The sequence below is a fragment of the Nymphalis io genome, chromosome 27, assembly GCF_905147045.1.
Source record: "Nymphalis io chromosome 27, ilAglIoxx1.1, whole genome shotgun sequence".
NCBI lineage: Eukaryota > Metazoa > Arthropoda > Insecta > Lepidoptera > Nymphalidae > Nymphalis > Nymphalis io.
The window spans coordinates 7,647,571-7,665,013 of record NC_065914.1 but is presented as its reverse complement, the minus strand read 5'-3'; the positions used below and the strand labels follow the sequence as shown (position 1 = coordinate 7,665,013).

The 17,443-nt window shown below is 35.1% G+C and overlaps 1 protein-coding gene across 1 annotated transcript in view; it reads right to left on the bottom strand.

Annotated features, from left to right (window-relative positions):
- The window catches only part of LOC126778786 (probable multidrug resistance-associated protein lethal(2)03659), a 43,924-nt gene extending 27,524 nt beyond the window's left edge, over positions 1–16,400 (bottom strand). Inside the window, exon 1 of the mRNA XM_050502446.1 lies at positions 16,231–16,400. The gene's annotated coding sequence lies outside the window, so the exon portion shown is untranslated. The remainder of the gene's footprint in view (positions 1–16,230) is intronic.
- Positions 16,401–17,443: the final 1,043 nt, after the last annotated feature.

Here is a 17,443-nt window from a genome sequence, read left to right as displayed (position 1 = left end):
ATGTAGCTATATTTACACGGTAATAATAAAATCAAATCAACTTATACGTTATTCAAGTAGAAAAGCAATAAATACATACGGAGTGTAATAAATAAAAATATAGTTACGTTAAATATATTTGTATATACATTTTTATTATTATAATAATGAAGTATATAGTATACGCGCCATGCATACACCTGGGAAATTGCGGGTGGAGAGGGCATGACGGCATAAGAGTGTCATGTCACGGCATCTTCTTTCGAATGTTAAAACAATGATAATAGAAAGAGACAAATATATTAACTCAACGGTGAACGCAACGTAAGTCGCAAATTGCTTTTATGTTTGTTCTTAGGGTAAAAACACAAAACTGGGAATCGGCACGATGCGAATTCGCAACATAGAGGACTGCGATTCGATTACTTAAAGGCGTCTCACTGCCATGATTTGGGTAAACATGTTTTCCAACGAATTCATTCGCAGGTCTTGAGAAGGATGCGATCACGCAAATTTATTTCGGCCCTTAATCGTATATTTCTATTGCATATATTATTCGTGGAAAATTGTCTAACTACTTAAAGGAAGGTGTAAATGTCAGCAGCCCCGGATTTATGCCTAGGCCTACAAGTCACCGGCCTGGGGGCCCTGCCAGCCAAAAAATATATATAACAATAATGCACCACTGTTCCTAGCTTCATCTAAGAAACCCACCACATTAATACCATCCCAATATCATATTGTAAGTCTGCTGTCATCTATCGATAAACCTCCACTGGACTGGAGTGCGATTCGGTAAAAATTCACTTCATTCCTCACCCGTGAAATGTTGACAACCGACTTATAGTGACGCTATAAAATTTTGACGCGTGCATTCTTGTAAGTCAGCCTGTGAATGTCCCACTGTTGGGCTAAGGCCTCCTCTCCCTTTTTGAGGAGAAGGTTAGGAGCTTATTCCACCACGCTGCTCCAATGCGGGTTGGTTATAATTATTATGGTCAACTTCGCGTATCACTTTCTGACATTTCAGAACCGATTTATGCGGTGAGTTACGAGTTTGTTTTTACAGAATACCCTACTGATAAGCTGTCAGCCATTTCTGCGAATATGATACGGCGATGGCCTAGAGGATAAGAAATATGTTTGTTAAATAAAGGTGAGGCAAATAACAGATAGTGATCAATTTTAAATTAATTATCTGAGCTTGTCTTGGTGGTAGGCTTTCTGCAAGTCTGGGTAGGTACCCATCACTCATTATATATTCCGGCTTGAAGGTGTAACTACAGGCAAAAAGACATAACATCTTAGTTCACGAGGTTGTTGACGCATTGAAGATGTAAGAAATGGTAAATATGTCTTACGACGCCAATGCCTATGGGCAATAGTGACCACTTTCCATCAGGTGGTCCATTTTCCCGTTTGCCCATATCATATCCACTAATAAATAAGTAAATAAGTGTAGAAAAAATGTAAATACATGAGTTTTCCACAAATTGTTAGCACCGAGGTCTATTTTTTTCATTTCACCTCTAAGGTAATAAATAGGATAAAAGTAAGTATGACAATCTTTCATCATTGAAGTATTATAAGAATTTGTATTTGGCAATTCTGAATTATAACGCGAGCTAAACCGCGGGTGAAGCGCTAGAAAATAATACACGAGTAACGACTTATTAAAACAGCTGACTTAGCTTCGCTATCTTTAAACATATAAAATAAATATTTTATGCACGTTTCACAATACAAAGTATATTAAACCAATGTTGCGTTACGGAGTAAAAACACGACAAACATACATAATAAAAACTTTTATTATTTAACTTTTACCTACGACATTTTAGTTTATATTATATATTTCTTCTCTTCATATTATTTGGTGCAAGGTATCCGAGCCCTTGGGTAGCTACCGCTCGCTTTACTGGTGGTAGAGCTTTGTGCAAGCTCGTCTGGGTATAGATATCAAAACAGCAGTACTTGGTATTGTTGTGTTCCGGTTTGAAGGGTGAGTGAGCCAGTGTAATTACAGGCACAAGGGACATAACATCTTAGTTTCTAAGGTTGGTGGCGCGTTGGTGATGTAAGCGATGGTTAACATTTCTTACAATGCCAATGTCTATGGGCGTTGGTGACCACTTACCATCAGGTGGTCCAAATGCTCGTCCGCCTTCTATAAAAAAAATGTTTGTCTAAAAAAAACTGTTTTCGTACACGGCAAATAAATCGTTGTTTTGGTTTTGATAACTCTCAAAAAGTCATATTAACTTAAAAATATGCAGACGGTCACTTTAAAATTAATTTTTTTGATATTGAAAGCACCAGAACGAAGCCGGGGCCAGGTGCTAGTATACAATATACCTAATATACAGTAAACCTGTTAGCGTTTCGTTCTTACTAATAATGATTTAACAATTTATATGCTATACGAAGCCTTTATGAAGCCAAATAATTAGCGTGGCGCCCAAAAAAGTACGTCACAAGAAAACCCCTGTAATTATATGTTGGTCCGTTTGTCTATCTATGTATATATATATAATTATAATCAATGTGTTAATGACAACTGAACTGTCTGGTCTGGCTACATTGTCCAAGGTCAGTCGTTCACAAAAATGAAATATTGAGTCCAACAATGAACATTCGTACTTAATGTAATATGAATAATGTACAATTTGGAATAGCAATATTAGCATAGAAGAAATCCGACCTGACAGGATACCGCCAAAAAAAACTCAGCGGTTTTTTATCGATTGTTGTTATATATATATAACATTTGCATGATTGTTGTTATATATACATATAGCTATACTTGAGCCCTTCTGTATTTTCACATGCTTAATTTGTGTTTGTCGTGTTCGGCGTTTAAGGAAAACATCGCTAGGAAATCCACACGTGTCTAATATCACTAAAATTCTGTTACATGTCCAAACTCTAAGCCTTCCCCAAAAAGGAGAGGCCTTAGTCCGACAGTGGGATATATGTAGGCTGTTAATTTACTTTTACGTTAATAATAATATTTCGTTCCATTACTGTATATAAATATATTTCTGATTTATAGCAAAAGGTAAAACTTTTCAGCACCTTTTATTACTCTGTTTATCAACCGATTTATTTTGTATCTTATGTGTTGCCAATAAAAAATTGGAATGTAAGAGGGTGGCATACGGGTCGTAGGCTATGTGCTTGCTGTTACACTGGCTCCCTTACCCTTCTAAACAAAACACAATAATTCTAAGAATTGCTGCTTGGCAGTAGAATATCTGATGAGTGGGTGGCACCCAGACGGGCCATTATAGACGCGACCAAAATCGTTTGAATGCCGCGTACGACGAGCATACGCCGACATCAGCGTTTCACAGAGTTCACAACAATAATACGCATGCGTCGTGACGCGTACCGTGTGAAGTCATAACTGGCCAATGTCATTTATAAGAGAACAGAGAACACGGCCGAGCGACGACCTTACGGGATTAAGCCGTCGACCGACTGCAGACTTTTACTAGCCACAAGATCAACGATGTATTCAGTTGAAAATAACATAGAGTTGTTACAACATAATTAATCGTAATATAAGTTTGTTTGTTTGTTGCGCTTTCAGGTCTTAACTAATCATCGTGAATATTGCATATACGTTATCAGGGGTATAGAAATTGACACAGTTTACCTGACACCAGACCACACCCCCCTTTTTTTTGTTTTCGAGGAGTAAATGCATTTACGCATGCCACCCGGTCGGGGGACCGGGAGGTATGTGGGACTCCCGGGGCAGAAGGCCCCGTCCTACCCACTAAAACCTCCCCGGAAACCCGCCTCTCCACAAGGCGGCAGGGCCATGGGTCGCGACCCCGCTAGCGGTCGTCGCTATTTAAAAGCGACCGAAAGAAAAGCGCGAAAGCGCGCCAGGATGGTAGGACGCCTTCCTCCTCTCTGCCTTCGTCCCGTACCGTGACGGACTCCACCAAATCCGCCACTGGAGGCTGGAAGACCACACCCCCTAGTAATATATACATTTCATATTAATTGAATATTTGTTGTTGTTACAATCTCTACCCTTGTCTTTATTGTTTATCCATTTTATTGTTACACAAGGTAAGCACACATGTTGTTATCTAAGTTTAAAAATCACATTTACGAGTGGCTTCTGAAAATTCAATATTTACACGCGCCATTCGCAATCGCGTTGTATGCTTTTGATAAGGAACCATATCATGGAGGCAGATGAATTAACTTCACTTTGATATTAATAAATGTAGCCTACTTTCTGTAGGGAGATATGAACCATCGAAAATGATGATTATTTAAATAATTTATAATTATAGTATATATAGTAACAGCCCGTTAATGTCCCACCGCTGGGCTAAGCCCTCCTCTCCCTTTTGAGGAGAAGGTTTGGAGCTTATGCCATCACGCTGCTGTAATGCGGGTTAGTAGAATACATATGAGGCATAATTTCAATGAAATTAGACACATGCAGGTTTCCTCACGATGTTTTCCTTTACAGTCAAGCACGAGATGAATTATAAACACAAATTAAGCACATGAAAATTCAGTGATGCTTGCCCGGGTTTAAACCCACGATCATCGGTTAAGATTCACGCGTTCTAACCACTAGGCCATCTCGGCTTAGTTAAAGAAAACTAATTAATAAATATTAAGTAAAATAAATAAAAATATAATGTTTCTTATAAATATGAAATAAATATATTTTTATTATTATTTTAGATTATCTTTTAGGGTATCTCAGGTTTATTAAATATATAAATTCATTAGTGTTGAGTAAATTGACTAAAATATGACGATAATTGTTGTTGTTGGAAAAATATAGCCGACTGGGAGCTTTACTGGCGTGTGTCGTGAAAACGTGTCATCTTTTTGTTTATTATTAGTATTGATGTGTAAGCATCTTAGCGCTCGGTACAATTTTCGAGCGTCAGACGAAGTCAGCGTAAGATTTTTAACAAAGAAACTGTCGTGAGTAACTTGGCTCTCACACAATTTTTTTCCTACTAATTATTTCATAATTGGGGTAAATCAAAATTGACGTCGCTAAAAAAATAACACAATTAATCTACAATTCTGTCGTGCTAAAAATAATTATACTTCGAACGGGTCGATTGGATCAAGTTGAAAATTGAAGGAAGGTAACACGCGGCATGCAAGAAGTGCAACCTTGGAAGAACAACACAAAGACAAATCAAACCTTTTTAGAGAGATTCATCAGATATCCTATCGCCAAACATCAATACTAAGCATTGGTGCGTAGCTAGTGAAACTACAGACACAAGACACAAAACATAATCGTTCCCAAGGTTGGTGGCGAATTGGCAATATGGCGAATGGTTAATACTACGTACATCGCCAATGTCTATGAGCGGTAGTGGCCACTTATCATCGGATGGACCATTTGCATAACATAAGAAAGAGGCCATTTAATTTAGGCACCATTCATTATATTAATAATTGAAGTAATTATAATTAAAGATGAGCAATAAACAGAATTAGTAATATTACACAATAATACCCAACGTCCCATATTGATAAGCCTTGATAACATTATATATATAATAATTATTTACACGTTAGAAATACATTTCGCTGTTTTATTAACGAACAAACATTAAATAAATATTATTAACTGATAAGTCACGTCCTTCAACGTCACTGTGATTTTCCCATAGCTGGGCTAATCTCCTCATGACTTTAAAGCTTAATGCACCACGTAGCTCCAATGCGGATTGTTGGTTGCCAATCACGAGATGAATTATTGACACAAATTAAGCAAAAAAACTCAAGTTTTGCTTGCCCGGATTTGAACCCGTAATCGATTTAAGTTTACGTCATCTAAACAATTGGGTGTATTCTCAAAACAAATCTAGCGAAGAATATTTGTATTTAAAAACGTGTAGTGTTGTCTATTAGTAACAGCAATCGCTTCAACGTGACAACAACTTGTTATATACATATATATAGACAATAATTATTACAATGAAAAAAAAACAGAGATCACACAGATAAAATTCAATGAACCACAATGCAGGCAATGAATGGTCTAAGAAGCCATTATCCGCTTCTACGAACAAGCAATCTACCAAAGATGAAATGTGCGTAAAAACAATTTAATATAATTACATATTAGTTTCGCATATAATAATTTTGTACAGCCTCCAACCTTAACACAAATAAACAACTTGAATTGACCATATAATCAATAATCTTAAATAATCTACGATATTACGGATTCGCGAATAAATAGTGTTTTTTTATAGAACAGGTAGGCGGACGAGCATATGGGACACCTGATGGTAAGTGGTCACCAACACCCATAGACATTGGCATTGTAAGAAATGTTAACATCGCCAATGCCCGACCAACCTTCAGAACAAATATGTTATGTTATGTAACTCACCATTCAAACCGGAACACAACAATACCAAGTACTGCTGTTTTGCGGTAGAATATCTGATGTGTGTGTGGTACCTACCCAGACGGGCTTGCACGAAGCCCTACCACCAGTAACGTGTTTTATGTTATCGGATCTTTGCAAGATAAATTTGTTAAGTGGAAGAGTATTGTATTATAAATAAAGATATTTTAGTCAAGAACTGTTTGTAGTGCATTATATAACAGACCTATTAGCGAATCGAAAATAATGAAAATCTAAGCTTTGTTTATCTACTCCTGCCTGACCGGAATAGACAAAACAACAGCGTAAGTAACTCTGCCTGTCTCTTACACTCTCATGGCTAAATTACTAAGCTATTTTTTTGGAAACTTGATATGGAGCAAGACTGAACCCCAAAGGTCATACTTTTTTATAACTTATACCTGCCCCCCACTCTCCTCCAATACGGGCGAAGCCGCGTTAGCAAACTATTTGTTTATGATAGAATAAAGAGCTTTAAATTTCGTAACAATATCAATTAAACTCGCAGCTTAAATTAAAGAGAGCCTTGGACGCGCAACGCAATGCCGATTCAAATCAATAATCTTCGCTTTTGAAGGATTTCATATTTTAATCTTTTATAGTGAATTATTCGCTATTTAAACGCTTTCACATAAGCTAAAGGTAAAGTTCTTAATCTCATTGCTTCATAGTCGATTCGAAGACCTCAACAAGTTTCTATTGAAAATCCTATTTGACGAGCCGGTTGGTGTGGTTGATAGGTACTTGTCTTTCACGCCAAAGGTTGTGGGTTCGATTCCCACCCAGGACAGACATTTGTGTGCATAAAAATGTCTTGAGTCTGGGTGTTATTATATAAGTATGTATTTACAAAAGAAAAGTCGTATATCAGTTGTCTGGTTTCCATAGTACAAGCTTTGTACAAGCTTAATTTGGGATCAGATGGCCCTGTGTGAAAAATGTCCCAGGATATTATTATTATTATTTACTTTAGGATTGAAACCAAGACTGGGTGTTCCAAGGTTAAATATTATTTCCGTTTTTATATTTGATATACAATACAAACATATACGTTTATGACTTTCATTCTGTATTTACGGTATTTGTGACATTCTATTGTTTAACTGCCTCGCTAATCTAGTAGCTAAATATAAAGCTGAAAACCCCCATGTCCTGGGTTTAAATCCCAGGTCGGGCGAGTAAAAAGTTATTGAGTTTTCCTGTTGAAAATTCTCATTAGCAGCCCGGAGTCTGGAAGTTGGAAGTGTGTACACTCCCGTGCCTCGTAAGCACGTAAAGCCATTCTGCGCTTGCACTCTTTCCGGTCGTGGCGGATTGCCGTCCCATCGGTTTATGAGAGTTAGGAAATAGTGTACGCCTGTGTTTGCGCACACACTTGTGCACTATAATATGTCCTGCGCAGTAGGCTAATCTCTCTTGAGGTTGGCCGAAATCAGTCTGGAGGACATTATTATTATTATTGTTTGCTGATAAGTACTTAATTACTTTTTATTATTTAGCCATAAATATTTTAATATCGAACTGATGATTTTTATTAACAACTTACAATCAAATCGATTTTTATTTTAGCATGGTGATAAAAAATCCTCAACCATGCTTTTTAAACGACTTTGTTTATCAAACAGTTGTATAACGTTATTATGTGTGATTGAACTTTATTTGTGAAACCTAAGCGATCAGAGGAAGCGTTTCCATAACAAGATCAACTCATAACACGCAGTTCGGGAAAACAAAACAATCACCTTCTTTAAGTTTACCAGATACATAAAGTTCTTATATAAGCTAGTGTAACAAACCAATCTAAACTACCAACATTACTATTTCAGGAGATTTATATAAATATTTCATATTAATAGTATATTTAATTTGTTTTGTTTTCTGATATTTAATTGTTTTTGTTATAATTTATAAATAAGTATGTCGTAATATTAAGTGGTAAGTCTTGTTTATATTTTTAAGATGGTAACATCGGTTTTTTTTTTAAAACAAGACGGTTATAAAATATTGTAACCGTTTAGGGTTATAATAAATTGCTGTTAAATTGGATATTTCGATTTTTATTATACTCAGCATCGTCCACGCCACCTTTTTTTATCGCTCGAAAAACGCGTTACGTGTTCCCCCCCAGTGAGGGGCTCGCCGATGTCCAAGGCGCTGAGTGCGCCCCGAACATCGGAATACCCACTTAAAAACCAGCGGTACCATTTCCGTCTTAACGAGGAGCGCTACGGGAGCGCTAGCCCATGCTGCCGTGGTCGCCCACGCCACCTCCTTCAACCATAATACTAGAATTTCATCATTGATTAGCGTTAAATTTAATGATTCCTTATAAAGCTGGAGTATCAGCCATCAGGCCACCAGTGACCCAGGGTCCTACAAGTTTATTTCATATCATCAATTATAAGCGTGAAAAATAATATGTACCGAGTTTCATGTCGGTGTTAGCTTTACATTTAATTCAATTCTGTAAGATGACGATTAAAAAATCCATCATTTTTGAAGAAGCTATGGAAATTGGTTTCTAATGAGTTCTGAATTATAATGCAAACGAAGCCGGCGGGTAAAGCGCTAGACATACAAAGATAACAAATATACGCCAAAAAAAAAACTTGCGCAATACTATGTGTCAGCCATCTCTGTCGGCGTCTCTTATCGGCCGCGTGGCCGCTATATCTGAAGGTGGAAGCAGTCGAAGGTCAACGTGACAGATCGGATTGATCATAAATAGACACATAACACAATAAGTATATTCGTTTCATCTGAAATTTTGTATAAAAAACATATGAAAACGTAAAAACTATTTAGTAACATTTAAACGTTATTTCTGGATAGCATCTTCATTTCAGGTTAAATTGGGGAACAATTCAACACATACATATATATAACAGTAACAGCCCGTTAATGTCCCACTGCTGGGCTAAGGCCTCCGCTCCCTCTCCTTGAAGAGAAGGTTTGGAGCTTATTCCACCACGCTGCTCAAATGCGGGTTGGTGGAATACACATGTGGCAGAATTTCGATGAAATTAGACACATGCAGGTTTCCTCACGATGTTTTCCTGTACCTTTAAGCACGAGATGAATTATAAACACAAATTAAGCACATGAAAATTCAGTGGTGCTTGCCCGGGTTTGAACCCACGATCATCTATACAAAGCTAAGGGAAGATTTTTGAAAATTTAAACCAACAAATAGTGACGAAGATTGGTGTGTAAATCTCTAAAATTTGAAGAAATTGCTGTGAAATTGGTTGTCAGCAATTCTAAACCATGACGCGAGCGATGCCTGTAGTATAGCGTTGGTAGGTTTATAAATAGATAAAATATATTATGTTATAAGGAAAACATCACGAGGTAAGCTGCGTGTGTCAGGTGAAACTGCCACATACATACTTATATATATATACACTTACACATTGAAGCAGTTGTGAGATAAGCTTCAATATTTTCCTCAATGGGAGGGGAAGCCTGCACAGCAATGAAATTTATATAGCCTTACGATATATACAAATAATATAAAATACATATTGAGCAATTAAAACTTTCTAGCTTCTTACATATTTACATATATATATATCAAATGGGAAATTCCTCCACAAATTGCCTCGTTAAACTTGTTAAATTATAAATTAACATTGATTAAAGTCAATTATATAGCGAACAAACAGATGCTTACAATTACATTGAATTAGATGCGCATGCGACTACATCGAGACGAAATATAACTATCTTTTCCCGCTGAACTTGGACATTTAGTATATAAAAAAACATGGCTGTCACAGGCCATGCGGTAGATGTAAAACTTCGAAATTGTTATTGAAAGACCTACTTGGTGGTGGGTCTTTGTGCGAGCCCGTCTGGATAGGTATCACAACTTATTATATATTCTACGGCAAAACAGCAATACTTAACATTGTGTTCCTGTTGGAAAGGTGAGTGAGCCAGTGTAAGTACAGGCACATGATACATAACATCTTGGTTCCGAAGGTTGGTGGAGCATTGACGATGTTAATGGCTAATATTTCTTTCCACGCCAATGTCTATGGGCGCTGGTGATCACTTACCATCAGGTGGCTCATTTGCCAGTCCGAATACCAATTTATAATAAAAAAAAAGATTAAATAAATATGAAGTAACATTTCTCTTATTAATATAATAATAGCTTTATCCGCGTATTAGGCGAGGTGTTAGATTAAGTAGCATATGTTCCCCCTTGGGGTTCAAGCTTGCTATACATATACGTTTGCTATAATTTTATCAAAATCGAAGTAGTTTAACCACGACCGCTTAACAGGCAGAATGCCTTGCACATTTATTACATTATTAATTATACGAGCCAAGCACACACGAGGACGTAGCGAGCAGCGGTGGAAAAGAAGCATGACGTCAAAAGAGAACGTCAAGCCCTTTGACGTCACGGCATACGAGTCTATAACCCCAAGACGCTCCACTAGACGTGTTACATTATTCAATCATCAGAAATGTATTTTTGTGGTGGTAGAGCTCTGTGCAAGCTCGTCTGGGTAGGTACCACCCACTTATCAGATATTCTAACGCAAAACAGCAGTACTTGGTATTGCTGTGTACCGGTTTGAAGGGTGAGTGAGCCAGTGTAATTACAGGCACAAGGGACATAGCATCTTAGTTCCCAAGGTTGGTGGCGCATTGGTGATGTAAGCGATGGTTAACATTTCTTACAATGCCAATGTCTAGGAGCGTTGGTGACCACTTACCATCAGGTGGCCCATATGCTCGTCCGCCTTCCTATTCTATAAAGAAAAAAAGATATAGAGATGTATTAAAATACATTTCACTGAACAGACACGCCTATTTCATGTCAGTATAGACATGATACGTAGAATCCCGAAAAGGTCACGCGTGTAAAAATCGAACGTCGTGCCCACAACGATCGACCTAGAAAACTTCAAAGATATTTGATCTTAGTTTATAAAATAGGAATATAGTTAAATAGTTTTCGTGGCGAAGGGCAACGGTCAGATACCCGATGTTATTTTACATGTTTACAAAATTAGCAGGGCATAATATAGCAGGTAAATAGATTTGCTTATCTTTCGATTGGAATATGTTGAAATGCAAATATACTAAACGGATTCAATAAAAGCAAAAAAACAGTGTACTTAAGTCTAAACAGCATTTTTATTACACCTTTTATATACATACTTTTATATACCTTCGATGTTGTATAATTATGTGGCTTTTCAGATGAGTTGAAGTATAAAGAAATTATAACTTAGTATTATTTTGAGATTAATTTCTTATTTATCTTATTTGAAATTACACAAATTAAAACAAACGTTTTGTCCTAATATTATAATATCTGTGGAGACGTTTCACGCGGACGAAGCCGCGGGCGGAAGCTAAATGTAACCAAGTAAAGCCTATGTAAGCACGTTTTGTTTTGTAACATACCAATTTAAAAATTTTCACTGTTCGGCGAAACGGTGTTCAAAAGTATTAATTATTTAATTAGCGGCGCGAGAATTTGTTTCTAAATATAAATTATAACATCAAAATTAAATTCGTATTCTAGACAACCTTTCACCTCAAATGACCCAGACTTAGTCTAGCGCGCATTTTATATATAATCTATTCAGACAATTAAAACTAAGCAGTTTTTATATAACTCATTTTTATATCATTTTTGCCATTGAATTGGTATTTTATTACCGACGTTCCCGCCTACGTTTGACGAATGTTAACCTATGTCCTTTGCTGTAACTCTGACTATGTGTATGCAAAATTTCATGACAATCGGTTAAGTAAATAAGCCGTGGAAGCGGAACAAACACACTCACTTTCACATTTGTAATATCAGTAAATTTTAATCAATTCTTGCTAATGATTTAGAATCGGTAATGCGTTTGATAATTGGTTATTTGAAGCGGACAATTAAAAGGCGATAAAAGTAATAGCGATGACGGTGGCGATCACGTGTCGACGGTGACACCACGCGTTGCGAACCCATAGAACCATTGCCTATAAAAAAATCATCATTATTTATCTGTAATCGTTTTCTTAAAAAGTTATATTAATTACTTTCTCTCATAGTGAATTCGATATATATATATATATATATATCGAAGCAGGAGCTCATATGATGGAAAGTAAAAAGTATATAAGTAAGCTTATAGGTGCGTTGCAGGCCTTTACGGAATGAGTAGGCTCTTTTCTTAAAAGTTACCAAGTTATATCGTTTCGGAAAAACTGTCGGCGAAAGCTGGTGGAGTGGTTGGCGAGGCAGAGAAATGCCTTATAAATCGCTCTGTTGTAGATGTTTCCGTGAAAAATGCGGTATAGAGTGATCCAACGTCAGGTCAAATAAAAGAAGCTGGTACTGGTAAGGTTCCACTCGGAGATGAGAGCAATACTACTACTTGGAGCACACTCCAAGCTTTTTTTATGCCAATGGCTTTCCAACTAGAGTATTCCGAGTTATGAAAGCCAAGAATTTCCAAGTCACTTCGAAATCACCAGCACTTTTGAGAAAGAGATGACGGATCAACGATGAGTAATATATATTATGAAATGAATTAAGAGAATAAAATAATAAAGCAAACTTGCTCATCTATCATCTGATTTCGTATGGCTAAATCCAGTTTATCGTTAAAAAAATATATTGCATCGAAGCTTCCGTTTTTGTTAAATCCGTTCTCTTTGTTTTTTTGTTTATTTATTTTATCTTTTTATTTTAAACCAATTTTTTTAATACCGCAATATCCTATCTTTGTGACATTTAATTTATAAATTATTTTTTCTTTTTTTATCTTTTTTTATTGTTACTTATTAGTCAAGCACTTTAATACCTATAATATAAAACTGTAATCGGCGCAAGCACACTATGCATGCAGTATTTGCTTTCACATACATGGGTGTACATAATTACAGACACAAGAGACATAATATCTGAGTTCCCAAGGTTGGTGGCACATTGGTGATGTAAGCGATGGTTAACATTTCTAACAATGCCAATATCTATGGGCGTTGGTGACCACTTACCATCAGGTGACCCATATGCTCGTCTGCCTTCCTATTCTATTTATATAAAAAAAAACATAAAATGTTCCTAGTTTTAGCACACAATTTATAAAGATATTATGTATCTAACATCCGCTAGCAAACCTTTAATAAATAAATTAAATAAATATATTTTCATTTGTTTAATCAAAAACATGGAAATTAGATTGAGAATGCGATTTCTGTTTGGACGGGGAACATGTGATACACTGGCCTGCTGTCATCCGCTCGTATTGTCACCCCACCGGTCGTTGACATTGCACGAACAAGCAAATAAAAAACAACTAAAGTAGGTACCTGCCTTTTCGCTCCGCTTTCAAGAAATGATCTTGAATATATTAAAATTATAACTGATTTTAAAAATGTCAATGCAATACCTACATTTCTTTGAAGTTGTTTTAGGTAAAAAATTTCGTGAGGCGGTGTAATTAGGCACAAGGGACATCTTAGGTCCCAAGGTTGGTGGCGATTTAACCATGTAAGTGATTGTTAATACTTCTTATGACATCTATGGATGGTGGTGACCACATATAAGTGGCCCATTAGTCAGACTGCTATATATTTTAAATAAATTATCTTTTGAATATTTAAAAGATAATTTAATAATTTTTACATATTAAGTAAGTAGCATCTGTATAAGTCCCACTGCTGGGCTAAGGCCTCCTCACCGTTGAAAGGGAAGCGGAGTTTATTCCACCATGCTACACAATTGTGACAGAATTAAAAAACTAAGCACGTGAAAGCTCTGTCATATGAACTTACGAATTTTGTTTAAGATGTGTACTATCGCCCTTCTGCTATATCATATTCAGAGCAAATTAAAAAAAAACTAATCTGACACCTCTAATTGAATTTTAATTACAACTATATTGAGTATTCAAGCAAGTTTAAATATATTATGTTTAAAAATAATACCAGTTTATTAGATACCGATGGATAGACCGCAAAAAATGTACTCTCAAATATCACGTTTTTTTTTAACAGATTAAAAAAGGTAGGTTCTTTCATTTACGTACTGTGTAATGCGGTATATTATAAAATTGTAAAAAAGGTTTTTATGATATTAAATACTAGTTTTCGCCGGTTCTCTGTTCCCGTTTCGCTGTTGTTGTAAGGTACCCTATGTACTTTCTTTTATATGCAAAATTTCATCATCCGTTGACTGGATAAGACAAACCAATTCACTTTCGCATTTAAAATATCAGTCAAGATTACGATATCAATTTTATGTACAGACATGACACCCCAAATTGCACCAAAGCTCCCGATTCGCCGCTTGTATATACACTTATATATATAATAGACTTATACATAATATTGGTGAAACAGAATATACTTTACCATTGACAATTAAACAAAGACAATAAGCTTTAACAGAATGATTCCATTTTTACATTCTATATGTAAATTAAGTACACATTTGTAACAATATGTATTAACATAGCGAAACGTTTATAAATATATGTATATATACGTAAAATTTAAGCTTTTCGTTTAGGTATTTAAAAAAAAAACTATAATTTAGTAAACATTTGAAACATGTCTTGTCTTTTTAACGCAATATTAATTCCGGCGTCAAAATATTATACATAATGTATTTATGTAGTACATAAAATAAAGTTGGAAAATGTGTAGGTTTTTTAAAGCAAATTTATTTAAATCTAGTTATCTATGACAAGCTAGTTCTTACTCCGCGCGTTAAACGTATCTGCACCGCCCCTCTGACCGTAGCCTAACCTAAAACCTAACCGTCCTCAGGAATTAAATTATCGAATGCAAAATAATTTATCAAATCCGACTAGTAGGTCCAGAGATTAGCGCCAACACAAACACTCTTCAACTTTATTATATTGCTATCAATACGAACAAGGTCTGGTCGTATATAGAAGTAGCGAAAATATATCACGTCATGACTTAACCGAGAAAAACGATACGATGTGGCTATACGACAGATCGGTTTGCCTGGGTTTTTTCAATACACGCTTACAATAAAATTGCAATTATTCAATTCAATTTTTTGCTTACTGCCTTGCAGATATAGTTGAGATTATTAATATAACAATAGGAACGAGATGTGAAGGATCGAAGCGATCGTTTTGAAATTACATAGATGGATTAATAGTTTTTTTTTCGGCGTGTATCTGCGCTATTTAAGCACAAAATATTCTGCCAATGTCAGGTATAAAAGAAAGGAAATTATATAGTTAATGTAATATAAAATACAATATTTAAAAAAATATCATTATTATTTTACTACGATCTTCAGTTAAACGATGAATGAGAGTGAATTATAAATCAAGATCTTGTATGATAAAAAATAACGCAATTTTTTTTTTTCTTTTTTAATTGAACATTTAAATATTTTTTACATCCTTAGTCATTAAAAGTTTTTTCCTACATGGAAAAATAAAATCATGAGTCAGTCACATAATCATTCATTTCCTCTCACGGATAGCCAGACAATAGAAATACAAATTGCAAACATATTCCGTTAAAATAGTTTTAATTAAGTGCTAGAACGCAAAACCCACTATCTTGTCGCTTCTTTTAAATAGCTTGTATTGCACAATGTTGTAAAACAAATTAAAAGTTAATATTGCAAGCTTAAAACCTGTTGATTTTAATTAAATTAAACGACCTCGCAACCATATTATAAATATATTGTGTTTGATGAAAGTTTAGGTTTCATTAGTTTTTTTAAAGGTAGTTTGTTTTTTAACTGATTTATTTGAATATACTTTATTTTAATATTTATTTTTGAAGTGAAAGTATTCAACAAATTTTAGCAATTTAGGACTTACCAATAAGTATAATTATAATATCAGATGTTTGCAAGAGAAAATAAGTTTAACGACATTTAAAAACAAACACTCAACAATATCTTGTTTTATAACTCGCGTAAAAAACACTCGAAAATGTTTTACGAAATAATCGTAAAAATCCGAATTATTTTGAACAATGACAGCACCTCCGTCGATTGACAATTTTTTAAAACTAAATTAATAGTTGTCATTCATGAAGAAACGTCACTATGATTAAATTTTAGTGTTGCCCAAATAAACACCGTACTATTATGGTAGTTAATAATAATATTAATAATATATTTTGTATCACTGGTCTATAAAATACTAAAAATCTAAAAATTATATGTATACTTGTTTTATAAGATCCAAATAGTTTGCGATGTCAGCTTTATTAAGATGCATTACATGACAATAAACAAGTATAGTGTCAGATAAATATTCAAATGTATTTAATAAATAAGAGAGAGAAATACATAGTAAATTTATATATTTAGCAATGATACAAATTCAAGACGAGTACTGAGAATATAATGTTCTCTGTTTTTCAAAGCACATTAATTTTCAAACAATTACATATTTTGATCGAATTGAACTATAATATTTTTTTTTTTTTTTTTATAGAATAGGAAGATGGACGAGCATATGGGCCATCTGATGGTAAGTGGTCACCAACGCTCTTAGACATTGGCAGTGTAAGAAATGTCAACCATCGCTTACATATCCAATGCGCCACCAACCTTGGGAACTAAGATTTTAAGTCCCTTGTGCCTGTAATTACACTGGCTCACTCACCATTCAAACCGGAACACAACAATATCAAGTATTGCTGTTTTGCGGTAGAATATCTGATGAGTGGGTGGTACCTACCCAGACAAGCTTGCACAAAGCCCTACCACAAACGATATATAGTGTTTTGCAAACATAATAATAGTTATATGAAGCTTTTATATGATATGCATAACTTTTACATATTATTTTATAAAGTTGATATTGTGAGGTGATCAGAAAAGCGATTCTCAGCGAATTGTAGATTGACAGCGAATGTCGGGTGAGGCGGAAAGACGAGTGGAACGAATTTTGACAACTGTCAAAATATATTTGAAATTTGAATTGCGATTTATTTGCAGAGGTGACAGTTGCTTTGGAAAAGAAAATGAAAGAAATAGTATAATAGTTTTTCAAGTTGTATTGTACGAATAGCAAACAAGTT